This window comes from Triturus cristatus, chromosome 4_1, assembly GCF_964204655.1.
Source record: "Triturus cristatus chromosome 4_1, aTriCri1.1, whole genome shotgun sequence".
Taxonomy (NCBI): Eukaryota; Metazoa; Chordata; class Amphibia; order Caudata; family Salamandridae; genus Triturus; species Triturus cristatus.
In genome coordinates this window covers 959297011-959317801 of record NC_140585.1, presented here as the reverse complement: position 1 = coordinate 959317801, position 20791 = coordinate 959297011, and positions in this window count along the sequence as shown.

Below are 20791 nucleotides of genomic sequence, written 5' to 3'. Positions count from 1 at the left end.
CACAACATATTTGCTTGCACACCCTGTTTCTGATGTTGATGACACACAGCCCGACACTGTGGCAACTACCTGTGCCCCAAAGATCCTTGACAGGTTGACACACGTCCCCCCTAGTTCCCCTCAATCCTCCCCTCCTCTGAAATGATTGAATGCTGCTATTGTGTGTATTGTGTGGTCTCTCTCATTATGTTGTCTCTAGTGCCCCATTGTATGGATTATCCGCTCATTGTGTTTTATTGGCCCTCAGATCACTTTTATTGGTCTACTGTATCGGTTTCATTTGTACACCTGCACTGATACTTTGTCTGTACTCTAGTCTGCCTGCTTTGTATTTTTGAAAAAGTATAAATGCATTTCATAAAAAAGGAATATTATTTGTTGTACTGGTAATTAATTAGAGGGTGGTGTGTGTTGGGGGTTAGGAGTGGGACTCAAAGCAGGAATCAGTTGGATACAGAAATAGCAGGGTCAATGAATTATTACTATTATTATTATTAATATTACTATTATTTGGCATTAGTTGCCCAAACATCATGCTGTCCTACCAGTTTAGCAGAACTCAATTAATATTGGCTGATTCAGTCCAATAAATTAAACAGTATCAATTAAATGCACATTAAATTTCAACACCATTATATATAGCTTTGGAGTTTATTCATTTATTTTAAACACATGTTAAATATCCCACAAGTTGTCACCCCCATTAATTCATTTATTTAAACGTTTCATCCTTTTGAGCATTTTCCATTCATTTATGCAGGTGGTGATAGAATATTTAATGGAAGCACTGCCAATAGCAATTATGTGAATTTTGTACAAAAAAATCCCATGCATCTGAAATCACATAAAAAAATCCATTGGCCCTATAGTGCTTGCAATGGGTACTACAATTTATTATCTATTCTTCTTTCCTCAAACCATCTCACTGCTCCCACAGAAGACCAGAAATATGAAAGCTCCTCTGGGTGCCAGGGCAAGGCACTGTACTAGAGAAAGACAGGGACCTATTAAGGAGACTGGACAATTTATAGGATTATTGTCACTAAGCAGTGGAGGGTCTGTTGCGGGTGGAGTGAGATGGGGAAGGGGGCAGTAGACAGTAATGCATTTTTTAGGGGTTAAGGATGGGCCAGGCCTTTGGCAGCTAGAGTGAGTCATGTGAGTTCGGGAATGAGAAAGAGTGGGTGGAGGTGTTTGGAGGGCTATATGAGTTGAGGACGTAGCACATAGTAGTGTTTTTGTATGCAGAGGAGTAGGTCTGTTGCTGGTTGAAAGGATGGCTATTTTTTCTAAATACCTTTTTTTATTAAGCTTTTGCCTTTTATAATAAATTATTTTTAGTAATTTGCTTTACTGTTTACAGTAGCATCTCTGTTAAAAACGAAAAGCTCCCGCTACCTACTGACGAAAGCTGAGCCCCGATCTTGAACATCACAAAGGAAATGTCCAACTGTCCATCCATTATTTTCTCTGTAGCCTCTATCTACCTGAATCCCTTGGTGAGCTATGCCCAAAGAGTACACTCTCCTGCAATCATTGTTGGAAAACTGATCATGCTCTACCCATGCCGCCCCCTTCAATACTTGATGTCACTTGAGCACTTGCTCATCAGTAATACCCGTGTAATGCCATGCCCTCTGCAGTAACCACTAAGGAATACTTACAACCTTTTTAATAGATGTCACATTATGCATACTGCCAACCACAAACCCAACCACTTCCCTCCTCTCGGTCCTTATCTAAGCAGGAATGTACTGTCCACCACTTCCCATAATAGCTGTGTGTAGCAGATGATGCAGGGTTTTGCCTAGAGGTGTTCAAAATGTGCGTAGTGTGCTTTCGCATGAAATTGCAATTAAATGACAAATAATTGTGTGAACTGCAAATCCATCATTTAGCGCTAACTGGCCACAACAGGGGAAATGTATATAGAAACACAAGGTTCTTCGTATTCTGAATTGAGCAGATGATCAGCAAAGGGATTCTCATTCTTTGACATAAAATCAAAGGAAAAGATAGAATGAGGTGGAAAACAGCATAATGAATGCAGTGTACTGGGTAATTACTAAAACAAGAGTAATCGATAATAAAAAGAGAACCAATATTCAACTTTGGTGGAGTCCAGTTTTGCAGGGGGATTCTCTGTGGGGCCCCCTTCCCGGAGCTTCAAAGGGCCTCAAGGACCCCATCCACCAGGGCCCAACTTAAGTTGAAAGGAAGGGGAGCTGCACATCCCCTCTCTCTGAGCCAGTAAAGGCCATAGGGACCCCATGCCTGCGGCCGGATCACAGACTGTGTCCGGAGACCCCACACCGGGACTCAGTAGTTTCCCTGCCCATATCAGGACCTATCTGCAGCAGCAAGGGCAGGGAAGGCATGTGTGGTCCCAGCTAGTGCCCGATTTAAAAAATGCTCATGCCAGGTGGGAGCAGACTTCTGTTTTCCTGCCCCCACTCCTGCTACGTGTGGCGTGCAGAGTTGGGTTTGGGTGCCTTCAAGAGGATTGGCATATGGCCAAGCTTTGCAGCCAACCACTCATTGTGCATGGCCGAAGGCAGTGTGCAGTGTGGAGTTGCCTGACAGCAGGGGGTTGGACACAGGACCTGGCCACACATCGTGTGGTGAGGGGGTTGGCTTAACGTAAGGTTATAGAAACATTAAAGTGCGAATTTCAATGACAACTTAGCATGCCCTAAGGTAACTATAACTCACACCCACGACATGCACTGCTATTTGCCCCACATATTTCATCACTTATATCATCTTCTATAAAGCAACTGATAATATTACTGCAACATTTGCAATTAAATTATTGACAAGAAAACTGTGCTTGGCGAGAGCACAACTTATAGTTAGATACCTGCGGGGGTGACAGGGAACCGGTCCTCCTGTTTGCTATCGACACCCTGCTGATGTCCAAGACCCCTGCAGGGCTGCAGCGACTGCTCAACCGGTTCTAACTCTTTTGTGACGACCGGGAGTTGGTTATCAACACCCTCAAAACCAAATTTATGGCCTTCAACCCCCACAAGTCTTACAAGAGTAACCTTCTACTAGGTAGGAGACTTTTGGAAAGGGTAGGCACCTATGACTATCTTGGTGTCCGACTCCCTGACAAATTGTCATGGAAGCCCCACCTAGTGAAGATGTTGTTGGGGCACAAACGTGTAGTTGGAGTACTCGGGAGGGAACATCGTTTCCCACACAATAGACCAGCTTCCCCAGCTCTTCTGGTTTATGATAAAGAGGTTAGTGCAGCATTGTATGGAGTTGAACTATGGGGATTTGAGAATGCCTATGATCTCTGGAGCACAAGTTTTTCAGGGACCTGGTGATGTTGCCCCAGTACGTCCCCCTCACCGCTCCAATGCTTGACATGGGCAGGCGATCGATTAGTGACATAGCAAGGTTGCACCCGCTTCTCTTTTGGGCTCGCATCAGGCGGACCCGAGAGCTCCTCCCTTATGGCGAAGCCCTTACTGAGGTAATACGATTAGACACTGGCTGCAAACTAGACTGGATTTCCAGTGTTAGCAAAATGATGTCAGCCTTGGGGCTCCAAGCGCTTTGGGACAGGCAGGAACCACCCAAGAAAGAAGAGCTCACATGTTTTTATTGAGAATGGGTGGAACACCAAGAAATTTGTAAACCGAACTTAGGTAATTTAACGGCTGAATTTTATCTTCATAAACAGACCAGACATTTAGAGACCTTTTTATATACTGCTCAGGCCCCACGGGATAGGATGTTATACATCCATTTTAGGTTCAGCACACTTCCCGTCTGCAAGACAACAGCGAAATGGCACCCACGAAATCAAACACCAAAGCACTGCCCATGCTGCAGGGCCCCATTAGAAAGTGCTGCCCATGTATTGCTTGCTTGCACGGCATATATTAGTCCGAGAGCTAAGTGGATAAAACCGTTGTGCCGGCAACTGGGTACACGGGACTATCGGGTCGCCCTGTGCATCCTTAGGTCTGATCTCAGACCTCTTTTTGCATGCTGCGTGGCATAGTTTCTCAGTCATGCATGGCTCATCAGACAGAAGTTCTTGACATGAATAGTATAGCACTCTGCCGAACCATGTTGACATGCAACCGTTGCAGGGCTCCATGCCTGGGACATGTAGTGCCTGTGTGTGTGCGTGTGCGTGTGTGTGTGTGTGTGTGTGTGTGTGTGTGTGTGTGTGTGTGTGTGTGTGTGTGTGTGTGTGTGTGTGTGTGTGTGTGTGTGTGTGTGTGCGTGTGTGTGTGTGTGTGTGTTATATAACCTGGGGATTTTCACAAAAGCATTTTGAAGTACGTAAAGGAGAGTTCTTGTAGTACCCTTTTACATTCTCTTACATGCCATTTTGAATTGGCCTGAAAACATCTAAAATAAGAATAGCATTGACAGCTTCAAGGCATGTTCATATTAATATGTTATTTGTACAAATAGAAAGTACTGTGCCCTGTTTGTTCTTTTAGTAATAGGGAGTTTAACGTTTCTGGCCAATTCACCAAGGCATGTAAGAGTAAGTAAAACATTAGTGTTGTAGTACAGCTTCCTGTGTTAATAAATGGATCTTTTTGTGAAACCCAATAATTTTTATATTAAGGTTGGGAGAATTAAATGCCATTGCTTCTAGCTATACTGTTCATTTGTAAATTTACAGCAGATTTCTGTTCCCTGTAAATATGATAAAACGCTTCAAGGAAAAAATACTAATTTCACCTAATGCATACTGAATTGTGACCTTTGTCTTTAGCAATCACAAGAAATAATTTGCATATAAATGAAATAGCACATGCAAAGAGGCAAATACATCCTGGTGTGGTATACAGCACAAACTGAGAGAGGAGCCATGTACTGCTGATTATTTTGCAAAAAAAAGAGTTTACTGGTGTGTTTGAACCTAACACAAAGTTGATTGTAAAATATATCAACATTTTTTCCCTGAGTGCCAATGCAATTAGGCCAACATCGTGATTATGGTAAATGTTCTACTCCACCAGCAATGTCTTAATGAACATATTAGTGCATACTCAATCTTATAGACACAACATTTAAATTGAAAACTGTTCACATGGCCATGAATAGGTTTCAACATTATATGAAATGTTGTAAAGACTTTCAATATAATTGAAATATATCTCTTTGTAGGTTCATGGTGATTTAAGTAACTGCCATTTGTGCACTTACTGAAATTGCAACTGTCATTCCGTATTTCTGGTTCAGATGCACCTTCACCAAAATGGTGGGACGTTTCTAAAGTTTTGAGGTACTGAGTCATTTTCTGGAACTTTATTGATCCTATCAGCTGCTGAGAAAAGGTTTTGATACAGATATGCCTCAGATACTCAGACCTGCATGGTGGGACCTGCAGGGGGCATCTGTGGGTTATTATCAAGGAGCCCAATAGCAGCTCAGGGCTCTGTATGCCTCAGGTGTGTGTGTGTGTGTGTCAGGGTTGATCGTGGAGAGGGTGCTGACAAATTAACTATTCTCAGAGTTGCAGGTAAGAATTTATTTTTCACCAGGGAGTTCTAGCCTTTGTACATGGTCAATATTGCACCTCTGACCACGCTATGGGGCATATTCTTAAGGAGCTATTGCCGAGTTAATGACACTTTAATGCAACCAAAGTCACGATACATTTATCACCCCATTCACAAGCTAGTGCTAACAGCCCCATAGCACCAGTTTACCTGTGATAGCAGCCGCAAAATACATCACCACAGATGACCCCAGCAACTATCGCTAATGAGATGCAGAGTAGGCATTCCCATCCAAAAACCCACGACGACACCACTCCACAACATTCTCAACGACCAGTCAGATCGCCAAAAAGACCACGAAACATACGATAAGGCGCGATAGCAGCAGAAAATTAACACCGGCTCTGATCTGGTGCAAAGTCGGACGGCAGCCTGCACCAAAAAAGGGAGCCCAGACCAGAGCCACACCTGAAGAACAACAGATGCCATGGAGCCACTGAACATGCGTGCCGGACACCCAAGAGGACCACAACACCCACTGCCACCACCCCCAGGACCCCCCCCTCCCCAGCACCCTCCCCGGCCAAAGACATGCCACATCAACTAAACGGAATCATGTACCAAATAATCCGCCTGATGTCGCACAATCATATCTGGTGACATGCATGTGTCGTCACCAAAATGAGCATCACACAGTATTAAAATAAACACAGAACAAAAATAAAGACACATGGCGGCTCCCCTCGGGACATTCCGTAGGTCATAGCATGAAAGACAAAAATCATGATGAGAAGGTGTGTCCTGCGCACATCAAGGGACAGAGAGAGAGCAAAGGAGAGAGAGAGGAAGAGAAGGAGAGAGAGATAGACGGACAGAGAGGGGGCGAGAAAAATAGACGGACAGAGAGTGGGAGAGATAGACGGACAGAGGGGGAGAGAGAGATAGATGGACAGAGAGCGAGAGAGAGAGATAGACGGACAGAGAGGGGGAGAGAGAGAGAAAAGAAGAGAGGGACAGGGAGAGAGGTTGCCGACACTGCGCACCCAGGCCTCACTGCTCACCTGCTGCCACTTGTGTGTCTCCAACCATGTGCCAGTATGTAGTGCAGTTCACCAGGTCCCTCATCTGAGACAGACCCGTCATCAGAAACAGAGTCCAGATACATGAATGGCACAGTACATACAATTTAACAAGACATCATTGCCTGACCACCCCTGCGCACCCATGCAGATGTACCCCAGCCCCTCCCGTCACCCAGCAGTGCATGCCCACCTCTGTCCACCCAGGCAGATGCACCTCTGCCCCTCGCGCTTCCCAGCGGTGCATGCCCGCCTCTGCGCACCCAGGCAGAAGCACCCCAGCCCCTCTCGCCACCCAGCGGTGCATGCCCGCATCTGTGCAACCAGGCAGATGCACCCCAGCCCCTCCTGCCACCCAGCAGTGCATGCCCGGCCCTGTGCACCCAGGCCTCACTGCTCACCTTCCACCACCGGCATGTAGAAAAGAGGGCCCACCACATGCCGCTGCAAGCCACAAGCCCAGGGCCCGCGGACATGGCACCCTCCACATCAAGCAGCCTGCTCCGCAGGCCACCAGGTCTCCCTTTTGATGCTGGGTCTTGATTTCGCCATGGCAGAGGACATACCAGTGCACAGGGCATCATCGCAGGCTGCACACCTGCTCAGCCCTTGAGGTGCCACTAACTCTGTGACCCGTGAGGCCAGGCCACGCGGCGGTAGGCCCCCGCTGTCTGCTGGCTCAGGCCCACACTGCTGTCCAGCAGGGCACACAAAATCTGAGCAGTCTGGACTGCCGGGACGGGGCATCATGGCAGGCTGCACACCCACTCAGCACTTACGGTGCCCCTACCTCAGTGCACCGAAGGTCACCGTCCCATGCCGGTGTGCCTGTGCCGGCCGCAGTGTATCCAGTGCCACTAAGTCTGTGCCCCTCAAGTCATGGACCCTCTATGATTGGGTATCGTGGTGCGGACGCCATCATGTCACCTCCGGGCCTGCGGAATGTGATGTTGCAGGCCCCTGGGCCCCCATGCCTACATACACACCACTCGGATACACCCCCCGAGAGAGGTTGGAAATGGCGTCGAGCAAGTGCGCCCGGCCCTTTTTATTGGCAGGGTCACATGTGCTGTGATGCGTGTTCTGGATGGGTGTGGTGTGGGTGTACACCAGCCATGAGGAAGTGCCTGTGGCATGCTGACAACTAGACCTGTGAGCAGCAGATCCATACATGGAATGCCTGGGACATGTAGTGTTGTCATCCCCCCCTGTAAGCGTAAGTGGAGTGGGCTGGCCTGGCGTATGCCAGTCCAGCGTAAGGGTTTGAACAATGACCCCGGGGCTCTGGGCGTTGTTCCATATGGAGCTGGACAAGGAAGTAAGAAATGCGTGTGTTGCTGTTGTTGCATCGGCGCGACCCTGACAACATTCGGCAATGTGTCATCCTGTGACCCAAGTCCAATTACATAAGCCACATGGACGTAAGAGGAATTCACTGACCCTTCGTTTGTCCATACTACCACACTTGAAAGACCATAGACACGACACATCTGTGTGATTCGGAATGTTTAATGCACATTCAGTGGAGTGCTGAATCTGGAGCAGTACAGGGCAATGCAAAGCCCAATTTACAATGTTGGCCTGTGGAGGGCCAGCCAGAGTCCTTCAGGGAATGACAAGTCCAAAGGAGGAGGAAGAGTTCAGTTCACAGTCTGTTAGCTGTGTCATTGGCGATCATACAGAATACGGCATTCCATTGCAAGATACAAGGTGAGTGTCGCAGAGTGTATCGGAGGACAGTGAAAGGTGATGATGCAGAGGGCAGAACCAAGCTGAAACCGGCCATATGTCGGAGATGAATGCTACAGTTTTCTCCGTCCCAGTAAGGCGGTTTCATCCGTATCTTCGTCCTCTTCTATCTCATGTGCCTCATGTGTGGGTGGTGCTGGCCTTTCTCCAGCAATGTGTGGCAGTGACACCTCAGGGGCTAGAGGTAGAATGTCTGCTGCACTGTGTGGCACTGACACTTCAGGGGGCCAAGATGTGGATGTAGTGGTAGAAGCAGAATGCATCGGCGCCAGGCCTTTTGGCAGTAATGCCAGGAGGATGGTTTTGAGGTCATTGTGGAACCCAGCTACCTCTCGCTAGTGTGCAGCCATGGCAGCTGTTCTTTCCGCATTGGCCCTCTCCATGGTCTCCATGAGCCTCCGCATGAGTCCCAACTCCCGGGCAAACTCGCTGGAGCCACTCTGACTAGACAGTCACTCTTGTCTCAGAGTCAGGACTCTGGCAATGTCAGCCATGGTTCATTGGAGAGCATGGAGCAGACTATGGTTGTCCGTTACGGACAGTGAATGGTCCCTGATGGGACTTAGACACCCACGTATGGCATCTAGTTTGTCTGCCATGCGATAGAAGCCCACCTGCACCTGTTCAGCCAGCTGCTCCTGGCATCCCAACATATGGCGTTAGAAGGCCATGTGTTCTTCGTGGGTGTCCTGGGAGGCAGCCGTGGTGGTGGGTGCTGCCTGCTGTGTGGTCTGTGCAGGGGATGGGTTGTCTCCGTTGCAGCTGGGCTGCCCTGCTCCTGGATGTGGGCTGCGGAGACTGTCAATGAAGTCTTGGAGGGCATCCGAGTCGAAGTTGTGGTGGTCCTCTTAGTCATCAGAGAAAAGAGGTTCTGGCTGCTCTGCAGGAGGTGTTGATTGTCCCTCTGCAATGTGAAGGGGAGATGCAGTTTGACAATGTGTTCACATGTGTGTTGTTGGATTGTACATGTTCACATACAGACTGCATGACTGTGTACATCGTGGCTGTTTTGGAGGGGCTGCCTATTTGCTGCGGGACAGTGGAAATTTCAACATCATCACGGATGTGTGTTTGAACTTGTACATTGTCTACTCACATTTCCCTTCAATGCCACTTGTGATTGGCCAGTGTCTACACCCAGTAGGCGCCAGTTGTGTCCTGTGTTCTGTTGTGGAAGCGTTGCGGTTTGTGCCACTTTGTTGTCAGTGTTGATGTGCTCTGCATGTTATGTGTGTATGCTGCATTGGGGGGGTGGCCCCTGCTGCTCTGTTTTGCTGCCCTTTATCCCTTTCATGCAGTGTGGCTTTGACTTATGTGCTTGTACAGTGCTGACATGTAGCATACTTGGGTACATTGTTCTCTTGGTGGGAGTTGGGGTCTGGGGCATGGTTTGTCCACAGATGTGCTAGGCTCAATTGTGCATGTGTGCCATTGTGCCCTTCTCCCCCCGTCCCCCCAGTCCCTGGCCATTACTCACCCTGGTGCTGTTGTGTCCGGTCATGTTGAGTAGTGTCCGGTCCCCCGACTCCAACCACCGTCTCCCCACTGATGACTGTGGACACCATTTCCTCCACGTTGTCCAGCTCCTCTTGTGACGCTGGACTCCCACCTCCAGTCTGCATTGCTGCCTTCCGCTTGTTGGCAAGTTTCAGCTTTGTTTTGCGCTTTACGTCATTCCAGCGCCTCTTAACCTAACCTCTTCCATTGTCCTTTTCAGCACTCCGACTGCATTCACCTTGTCCACGATGGACTGTTCTTGTCCATTTTTTGTTGCCAATGACACAGTGGAGGTGACGAACAGTTGTTGATGGTGTTCGACCACCTCCCTTATCAGGATCCTGTTTTCCTGCGGACTGAAGCGCTTCTTCCTACTCTTCTCCTTGCCCTTCCCTGACCCCGAGGTCCCAGGAAGGTACTTCGGGGGGCTTGTGGGGTTCTGATTCTCCTCCATACTTGCTCCAGCAACATCCACTGTGCTTGGCTGTTGTTTGGCATTTGTTTGTCAGTTTTCGTTCTACTTTTATGGTTATTTTTCCCACCTGACGCGTGTAAATTGCAGGCCTGTAGCTGGTTTTCGCAGATTTTTGTATCGCGATTGGCCTCATCGCAGATTTTTTTGCGTTCGCGTTTTGCAGTTTTGCGGTGTGGCGTTGCTTTTAATGCGGTCAGTTGTGGGGAATATCGCATGGTGCCGCAGTGTTGAGAATACTTCGTTAACACAGCGTAATTTTCCCACGATAGACTGCGATGTTGAAGGTTGCATTAAGTAACTTTTGCGATGGTTATCACACATTCTTGAGAATATCCCCCTATGGGTATGGTACACTGTCCCAGTGTGTGCCATGGCACATGCTTAAGTCTGTATAATGCGGTACAAAAGGGGGTGGTGATGGACGGAGCATCAGAACCAATCAAACACTCACACCCAGTCAACAGATCTGGGTTTGATCCATCACCGTTCTTTAGCCCACTCTGCCACCCCAGTTCAGACATGGCCATATGCAACTGGATTGCATATGGCCATGTCTGAACTGGGGTGGCAGAGTGGGCTAAAGAACGGTGATGGATCAAACCCAGATCTGTTGACTGGGTGTGAGTGTTTGATTGGTTCTGATGCTCCGTCCATCACCACCCCCTTTTGTACCGCTTTGTTCGCCATAAGTTGGCAGGGTATGCTCAGACGTGAGTCCCTTGCTCACTTTGCCACTGGATTCAAGCAAGCCTGGCTGAAGACGGCTGAAATGCCAGAAACCGGTCCTAGGAAGCTTGTTTCCGGTCCAGGGAAGGCACGGCTTGGCAGTTCGGGCTGGACTGTTCCCATGAGGCACAGGGTCAGACTGATTTGCATATGGCCATGTCTGAACTTGGGTGGCAGAGTGGGCTAAAGAACGGTGATGAATCAAACCCAGATCTGTTGACTGGGTGTGAGTGTTTGATTGGTTCTGATGCTCCGTCCATCACCACCCCCTTTTGTACCGCTTTGTTCGCCATAAGTTGGCAGGGTATGCTCAGACGTGAGTCCCTTGCTCACTTTGCCACTGGATTCAAGCAAGCCTGGCTGAAGACGGCTGAAATGCCAGAAACCGGTCCTAGGAAGCTTGTTTCCGGTCCAGGGAAGGCATGGCTTGGCCGTTCGGGCTGGACTGTTCCCATGAGGCACAGGGTCAGACTGATTTGCAAATGGCCATGTCTGAACTGGGGTTGCAGAGTGGGCTAAAGAACGGTGATGGATCAAACCCAGATCTGTTGACTGGGTGTGATTGTTTGATTGGTTTTGATGCTCCGTCCATCACCACCCCCTTTTGTACCGCTAAGTCTGTGTAATGGCACAGGCTGGGACGGAAAACTGTATCACAACAAGTGTGGTCTTCCTTGTGCAGGTGCAAATCCACACCAGCTCTATGAACATTACATTAGTGAAAAATGGCCCAACTTTTTGAAGCCTTCTGCTTTTCACTGTGCAGTTGGTACCCCATCCTGCATTTAAGAGGGAGTGCAGAATTCCATGCAGGCGGGTGTAGTGAGTGACTGCACCCACCTGTAGGAGAATACCTGGGGAGGTCCCCTTTTCTACCCTTACAAGGCACACACTCTGGTCACAGTGACTGTGCGTCTGCAATGAGCTGAGTGCACAAACGCAAAGTATTTTGAATAGAGACCTTAAGATCAGATCTGTGCACATGTAGTGCCATAGTGATCTATAGTACAGAAGGGATCAGTACCTGCCGCACCTTCTGTAATACTGAAGTACCCCGGAGTGCAGAAAGTGTTTGCATACACCTGTTGCTCACCTGGGCATCTTAGTGTAATATGGCTCCTAGTGGTCTGTCTGCTGTGATCCCAGTTTCTCAACAGCGATCAATCAATCAACCAGAGTTTTTTTATAGCGCGCTAATCACCCCAAGGGGTATCCAGATGCTAATGTGATGTGAGTCTATTTGAACAACCAGGTCTTAAGTCCGCTCCTGAACCCGGCCAGGGATGTTGATGTTCAGAGCTGGATGGGGAGGTCATTCCAGACTTTAGCTGTGAGGTGGGAGAAGGAGCGACCTCCGTTTCGGGTGCAATGGATGTGTGGGATTGTGGAAAGGGCCAGGACGGCAGACCACAGGTGTATGGTGGGCCGGTGGAAGGTCAGGCAGCTGTTCAGGTATTCTGGTTTGGTGTTGTTGAGAGGTCTGTAGGCATGTGTGACATCCAATTCTGCACAGCCTTTGTGCTTAAGGAGGGTACCCATGTGCATATCGATCTGCTGCAGCTGCCTCTGTGCTTTTGTAAATATGAGTGGTCCTTAATACTGAGAGTGATGTTCGAGTATGTACATAGTGTTCCACAGTCATGTGAGTGCTAACTTTATTGGCTTGTGATTCTATGCAGTGAGAGTCTTTGATCTCTTTGTGAAGGTTAATCTCACAAAGAGTTCTCAGGACCAGGAGGGTAGCCTGCTCCATCTTATGGACTGGATCCTAAATATTAAGTAGGGAATATCGTTATACCTTCATATCATAGTCAAAATATTGAGTAAAATAATATCGACAGGTAAATATTGATGTATTAGCTATACCTAGCTCCACATATATATACCTTGATGATACAAATATCATCAAGGTACTAAGTAAATCTATACCATCTTTCTGTACTTGTCTTTTGATATTTTTGGCTTCAGTCTTTGAGCTACAATATGCCCTACTCAATATTCTAGAATACAATCCCATCAAGTGCTCTGCATTATATGAGGTGCAGGTAACATGAGCGAATTGAAAAATGTAGACCTTTGATTTCTGGAGATCAGCCAGGCCTGGTGCAGATAGGTTAAGACCATCTAGAGGGTGCATGATCCTGGCCATTCTCATCGCTGATGACTTCCACACCTCTTAAACTAAGTATAACTTCTTTTTTTGTGCACTAGTCTCTAACCAGCAATTCAAAGACCTCCTTCATGTTCCCCTTTGACCTCCCGCATTTCCACTAAGTGGTTAATACAATGGACGATTACATTAACTAGTTCTGTTGTGCTGTAGTTTGAAAGAGGAACTTCAACTGGTCCCCCCCCCCATCAGTCTCCGAACAGCTCTGAATTATTATCACCACTGGTTGTAGAAATTAAATGCAGATCTCGCTCCAAAATGACTTTGCAGAGGGAGCTCTGACTGGTCTTCAATGTGTGGCTGCCCAGGAAGAAAAAGATGCCTTTCCTACATGAAATCCTGTCACTAAGGGAGACCTGCCTAATTGGCTGCATACTGTCCAAATCAAAGAAGTACTATCTACCATCAGAGAAATTGTAAAGAAATTGTTTGTTTTGTCTCTGAATCTCCCCAGAAATGTTGTCATCTCAAGGCCCTGTACTATTAAATAACATCTATGTTTTTATATGATTTTCTCCTTTTCAATAGTTATCCTGAGTTAAACTTTTGCTATCCTATCGGCTTTGTCTTGCCTGTCATCCAGGCTATAACAGTTTTGATTCACATATTTGCAGAATCTCTAGAATAGAATAGCAGCTGCACCTCTGAGGTGTTGCAAATCTATCTCTTAACTTATGAGTAAGGGACCTAAATTAATCAGTACAGTAGTCTCAGTAAATGTAATAAATTGCTACCTGAGGGGGGTGGAACGTCAATTTCTGTCATGGTGAAACACAAGCAAACCCCAAATTAACCTGTGAATAACCCTCTGGAAGCTTGTCACAAAAGCGGTCAGGCTTAACTTAGAAGTAATGTGTGATGCATTTATGCAGCACTTCAAACAATAATAAACCATAACACAATACAAATACCACACCAATTCAGAAAAATAGAGTAACATTTAATACATTATTTGAGAACCAAAATGACAAAAATCCAATTAGTAGAATTGTAGATATGAAATTTTAAAGATTTAGGTCAAAGCAGTGCTTAGAAGTACAATGGGCCAACTGTGTTATTTTGTTGTGTCGGACAAGGGCAAAGCCACAAATACAGGCCTATCATGAGGGAGCGGGCTACAGGAACCAAGTTAGGCTCGCTGAACAAAGTACCTTAAATCCTGGTTTGTGAAGCATTGCGAGTTCCCAAGTCTAAGATGCATTGTGCAGCGGCAGTTCTGAGGAAGCTGTGGTGCTGCAAGGAGGAGTCCTGCATCCTCATTGAGGATGCCATCCATGAGGGGCTTGCAATGCTAAGTCCGGCGTCGAGAATGCATTGCAAAGCCACTGTCCTGAGGAAGTGGCAGTACTGCGATGCGGAGACCTGCATCATCATCGAGGATGCCGTTGACAAAGAACTTGCACTGTGAAGGCCTGCATCGAGGATGCAATGTGCAGTGGTGGTTACAAGGAGGCTGTGGACTGCAGTATGAAGTTCTTCATCTGGGATGCATCATGCAGCACGGTTCCAATGTGGCTGTGAGAAGATGCATCGCACTGTGTCTATTCTGCTCACAGGACCACAGCTGGGCTGGGCAGAGCACCTTCAGACCCACTTCCAAGGGTCCAGGACTAGGGTGGCACCACTTGGGGGTGGCAAGACTCACAACAGGCAGAGTCCAGGTGCTGTTTGCAAGGTGGTTGGAGACTTTTATGCTCCTAAGGTCAGGAGGCCAGCCAACTTGTCCTTGGACTCTCTCTGGGGGTCCTGGGTTCAAGATATAGGTCCAGTCCTTCTCGTTCAGGCAGCAAGACAGCAGGACAGCAGAGTAGTACAATAATAGGGCAACTCAATGTTATCCCATGGGAGGTGTAGGCCTTGCAGTAGTAAAAAAGAAATGTAAGAGTTCTTCACTACCAGGCCATGTAAAGGTTAAAAACACATGTCCAACTTTTTAAATACAGTCCACCCTGCCCTTTTTGCTACAGAGGGCCTACCTTAGCGGTGACTTACATGTATAAAAAAGGAGGTTTTAGGCTTGGCAAAAGGTTTATTTTGCCAGGTTGCAATGGTAGTTTAAACTGCACACACTGGCTGCAATGGCAGATCTGAGACATGTTTAAAAGGCAACTTGAGAGGATGGCACAAGGGCTGCAGGCCCACTAGTAGCATTTCATTTACCAACCCTGGGTACATGTAGTACCACTGTATTATGGACTTACAAGTAAATTAAATGTTCCAATTTGGTGTAAGCCAAATTTACCATGTTTAGAGGTGAGAGCAAATACACTTTAGTACTGGTTAGCAGTGGTAATGTGCACAGAGTCCTAAGGCTAAAAAAACGCGATCAGCGAAAATGGAGCCAAAAGTTTGAGGGAAGTACAACCTAATGCCTTTAAGATCTAACAGTACATTATTACTAATTAAGCATACCATGGTAAACCAACTTATATCTTATTAATATTTCCCTTTCTATGCCCACTCTGAAGCTTTCTTGACATTTTCTCTTGTTGTGACAAGACTCGTAGACAATTAGGGGGTTACTTGGAGTTTGTCAGATGCAGGCCTTCCACCAAAAATGGTGGATGCTTAGCCCACCCAATATTGGGTGTATAGCCAGGTACAGACTCGAAATTGGAGGGAGAGGCAATCCACCAATTGTTAACAGATAACCTGCATCTATCAAATTGCAAATATCCCCTTTTGATTTCATAAAATCAATTAACAACAGCTTAACTTATTCAGTGGAATTGCCAATCCTTCCAGAGGATCACCTTCGACTGCTGTGTGCTAAATGGCCTTCCTTCACTTTTAGGCCTCTTCAATCAAAAACATAAACAGGAACATATTAGCCACACACACAGTAGCAGGCAAGGTAAACTACACGCTAATCCAACCTTTAGCAGGAAAAAGTCTACTTCATTTATTAACTATACACAAATTAGTCAGGCAAACTTTACCCAAGTGTGTCAAATATAAATTCTCCTGAGTTGTTGACCCAAGTCCAACACTAGACTACTATGAGAGAGAAGGCTGTTAAGAGGAGGAGAAATCAACATGGAAATTGATAAAAGTCTGTGGCACATGCATCAAACTCCACATTTGCGATTACTAAATAGCGATTTTTAAGGAATCACTATTTGGTAATCGCAATGCCCATGCATGTAGGAATCACAATAAAATGTGTTATTCCTTAACATTAGCTAATAGCGATTAGGAAATTGTTAATAGCTATTAGCTAATGTGACTTCATACATTCCAATGGACCTACAGGCCCATAGAAATGAATGTTAATGTATTTGCAAATTGCAATTATCAAATTGGTAATTGCAAATTGCGATTGCAAACCCAAGGGTGCCCGGGGGCCTAAGGCTCCCCCGAAGCACCACCCCATAAAAGGTATAAAAGGGAAGTGTGCACATGTGAAGCACACACATGCCCGAAGGGCATGTGTGCACTGCATGTTACTTTGAAAAATGCATGTTTGTGCATTTTTCAAAGCATGCACAAATTACCATCAAGTTGAATTTGATGGTAATTAGCATTTCCTAAATGCACAGTTTGCATTTAGGAAAGGCTACATGCATTGGCCAATTGGGATTCGCAAATTGGGATTCCCTAAATGCATTTTCAATTTAGGTATTGCCAAAAATTGCGATTACCTAAATTGCGAATGGACAAAGGTACATGCATCTGAAAAGGCCTTTTTCCATTCACAATCAGGCCGATTCTACGAATCGGCCCGTTTGCGAATGGAGAAAAGCTTGATACATGTGCCACTAAGTTACCACTGACACGTTGGTACTCAGGCTCTGCTTTGTTGAAGAAAAAGTAAAGGATAGGTCCACCAAGGACAAACAAATGGGACATTAGAATGACATTCACCCTTATGCATCAAGCCAAAATCCAGTCGGTAAAATACCGAATCGGTAATAGCTCCCGGTATTGTGTGAAAAATACCCAATCCCAATGCATCAACCCAAAACCCGAGCAAATAACGAATCGCTAAATAAATAACCTCGAACATACCGAATCGCTAATACCCAAAATGCTAATTTACCGAATCGCTAAATACCGAATTCGCAATTACCGAAATCACTATTAGCTCCCGGAAATTGCCAATAGCAAATAACGATTCGCACCCCAATGCAACAAAACTCGCTAATAACGAAAATCCCAAAAATCGCTATTTTGCCAGAGCTAAATAAGGGGAATCAAAACCTGGAGGTAAAGTCACAAAAAAAAAAAAAAAAAAAAAAAAAAATTCCTACATGTGCAAATGATTGAGGCAATCACTAAACCCTTAAATTTGGCCCAGGAGACCCTGTTGGCTCCCACAAAATGGCTGCCCTCTACGTGCTTGCAAGGAGGATGCGGATCAATGCAGCAGGACAGCGCAGGAGAAGGGTCCAGGAGCGAGTGTTCAGACTGCGCATAACCCTGCTCGGCCAGAATGAGGACGAGGTGTACCAGAAATATCGCCTCAATCGCGCTATGATCATGCGCCTGATTGCAGACCTGGAACCATTACTGCAGCACCAGACCCACCGGACAAATGCAATCCCTGCGCACGTTCAGGTACTATGCAGCCTGCACCTACTGGCCTCAGGGAGTTTCCAGGGGGTAATTGCGGTTGCCGGAGGTGTTTCGCAAAGCGCACTGTCACGCTTCTTCAAAAAATTCCTAGATGCCATGCTGACAATGCTCCACAGACACATCAGCTTCCCCACAACCCCACAGCAGTTGGACCGCACCAAACAGGCATTCTACCAGGTGGCACAATTTCCACATGTGATTGGATGCATCGACTGCACGCATATCCCCATATGCCCTCCGTCAGCAAATGAGTACCTTTTCAGGAACCGCAAGTCATACCACTCGATCAACGTGCAGGTTGTGTGCGATGCCAACAACATCATAACGGACCTAGTGGCACAATTCCCAGGGAGCACACACGACTCATACATCTTCCGCAACAGTGGAATGCACAGGCGACTACTCAATGGCGAATTTGGAGAGGGACTCCTGTTAGGTAAGTAGAACTACGCTTCCCCACACCAACACCACACATGTATGTACATCACCAATGCTAAGTCTATGCTTCTATCTTCTAGGTGACAGTGCTTACGCCCTGCGGGAATACATACTAACCCCATACCTAAATCCAGCAACCCCGCAGGAACATCGCTACAACGCTGCACACATCAGCACGAGGAATGTGATAGAGCGGACTTTTGGGATTCTCAAGAGCCGCTTCCGTATCCTCCACAAGACTGGCGGCGCAATGCTATACCAACCAGACACATGCTGTCGAATAATTGCTGTATGTGCAATGCTGCACAACATTGCCACCAGAAGGGGGATACCCATGGAGGTGGACAGGGATGACGACCCCCAGGCTGACCAACCACCCGCCCAACGACGACCGGCACACATCCCAAACACAGCAGAGGGCCATAGGAGGCGGACAGACATAACGCAAAATCAATTTTGACCCTGGGTAAAATGAGACATCACAAGTTGGTGTTGGGTGCAACTGTTTAATGCACAGTTGCACTGAGGATTGTGCAACAGAACTAGCATTGTGAATCATGCTCCGATTGCATAAATGTAAATAAAAGGTTCCTTAAAGTCAGGCCTGTGCAAACAGAATAATTGGATGGCCATGGTTGCTCCACCATGGACCTGCAGCATGTCCAAATTTCTAGTGCCGCTTGCCACGTACACCAAGCCTCCGCTCAGGTGCATCCAAACCCTCACCACGGCCTGTCCCCGTGGAGGCACGCAACTTGGTGCCTGTGCCTCTGCGGTATTGTGGCTGCACTGGCTGCAGGCTGGCTTGCTGGTGCCGTTGCTTGTGGCGCAGGTGGTGGTGCCTTGGCTTGTGGCGCAGGTGCCTTGGCTTGTGGCACTGGTGCTGGTGCCGATGATTGTGGCGCTGGTGGAGGTGGTGCTGGTGGGGTGGCAGGTGTTGGCGGTGCGTGCGCATCCTGCACAGTCTCCTGGTCTGACTCCACGGGTGTCTCAGATATGATCAGCTGGTCGCTGTCGTCAGAGTCCCCAGGTGATGCATCTGTGTGTGAAACAGTGCATGATTAGTGGGATGATTACACCTACATAGTGTTGTACCCATCAATGTCCCTCTGTGGTCCAACAAATGAACAGTCTACAGCCATGTACAAAATATGTGTTGTGTGAGGATTTACGCCTGTGCCTGCACTCTGGGCTGACTAGACTACAACTCCCAAGATGCAGTAGTGTCATGTGTGGAACTGTCTGTGCCAGAGCTGCAGACACAGTGAGATTGGGCTGGGGGCATGGGGATGGATTTACGCTATGCTGGGTGTGGCACAGGCATGCATCTTACCTTGGGCACTTGTGGCTGCGCCGGACGTGTCCATCTGGATCACCCCCACGACGGCTTCCCGCTCTATCGTCCCTTCCACAAGGTCCTCCAGGGCTGTGTTGGATGGTGCAGTGCTTGTTCCGCCTCCAGTCCTTCTTGCCTCCCGGAGCCTCTCAGCAATCCTCTCTTTTGCGCGCTTCCGGAGGTCATACCACCGTTTTTTTAGATCGTCGATGCTGCGGCTAGTGACGCCAACCGCATTGACCCTCTCACGGATGCGCTGCCAGATGCGCCGCTTCTCGGTCTCAGGCACCTTGAGGGACAGCTTGCCGAAGAGGCGGTCGTGTTTGCTGGACACTCCCTCGATGAGGTACTCCAGCTCCCTGTCTGAAAACTTCTTCTTGCGCTTGCGTGCAGATTCAGCGCTGGATGGCACTTCCTGCGACATGATGGATGTGTGCTGTGACTGGCAGAATCTGTGTGGCCTCACTCTGCACAGCCTGTCCTTCTTTCCAGCTCCTGTCTGCTCCTCTGTCGAGGCTATGTGGGTGGGGCAGCAGTATTTCCTGGTTGGTGATGTCATCAGCCTGTTCCCGGAGCGACGCGGCAATTTGCGATTTCGCTATTACCGATTCGGTAATTGCTAATTCGGTATTACCGAACTCGCTATTAGCCAAATCGGTATTACCGAACTCGCTATTTGCTAGTGGGGCCGTTTGCGTGCCCCGCTATTAAGGAATCGGTAAATTTAGCGATTTTTAAGGAATCGCTAAATTTAAACGAATCTGTTGATGCATGCCAATTACCGATTCCTTAATGGCGATTCCTTATTTTTCGCTATTAAGGAATCGGTATTAGTTTGGTTGATGCATATGCCCCATAGTAATTAGCAAAGCTAAATTGTCATTGAGAAAGGTGCACTCCATAAACCATTAAAGATTAACTTGATCACACTACTGCTAAGATAATCAAAAAGGATTCAAGAAAGTTAATTTACAAAAGAGGCTGCTGACAGAGGAAATGACTGAATTTAAAATTAGCAGCAAAAATCATTGGCATGGTTTGGCAAGTTGGCCCGAGTGGTTGAGGAAGCAGAGTCACTACCTCATATTAGAGTGAGTTCCTGTTTTGGTGGGTTTTTCAGTGAAGCAGGCTCCACCTCTATCCAAGCAAAGAGTAACATGCCATGGACCATGGCAAAGCAGGCACTATTTTTTTAGTTTCTAAAGACAAAATTTGGGGAATTTCTTTGGAAAATGAAAAAAACACAAATGATCTAATATAGCTTCG